This window comes from Apaloderma vittatum, unplaced genomic scaffold, assembly GCF_000703405.1.
Source record: "Apaloderma vittatum isolate BGI_N311 unplaced genomic scaffold, ASM70340v1 scaffold29869, whole genome shotgun sequence".
Classification (NCBI taxonomy): domain Eukaryota; kingdom Metazoa; phylum Chordata; class Aves; order Trogoniformes; family Trogonidae; genus Apaloderma; species Apaloderma vittatum.
In genome coordinates, this window is record NW_009736401.1 from 5,414 (window position 1) to 5,918 (window position 505).

The following is a 505-nucleotide window of genomic DNA, read 5'->3' on the forward strand; positions in this document are numbered from 1 at the left end:
CGAGATGGGAAGAGAAACTGATGCCGCTTCAGAGACATTCTTATCAATGAGCTCCAGATTTGTGGTTGAAATTTTACTGGAGTCCTTCAAACCAGGACTATCCCCAGAGGATGACTTTCTACTGTTAATTGTCATCACTGCATTAACTCCAGACCTCTGACTGCACCAGGGCAGCCCCGGACATGGGTGTGATGCTGAGCACACAGATACGGGCAGAGAATGGAGCAGGAGATGTCCCTGTGCCGATGCCAAATTCCTCCTCCCGGCATCCCTCAGGGAACCACTCCTCGCCCACCCGCACCCCACGACACGGAGCCCAGGAACGGTCTCACCCAGGGAGCGGTTTGTGGGGACGCTCGTGGTGCTGACGCCGTTCGGATGGACCCGAGCAAGGACAGGGGGTTTCTGCTCAGCGCCCGTCCCCATGGAGCACCCATCCCTCTGAGGAGGTGGCCAAGATCAAAGGCAGGAGCTGCCAACTAGGGACCTTCAGACCCCGTTATCT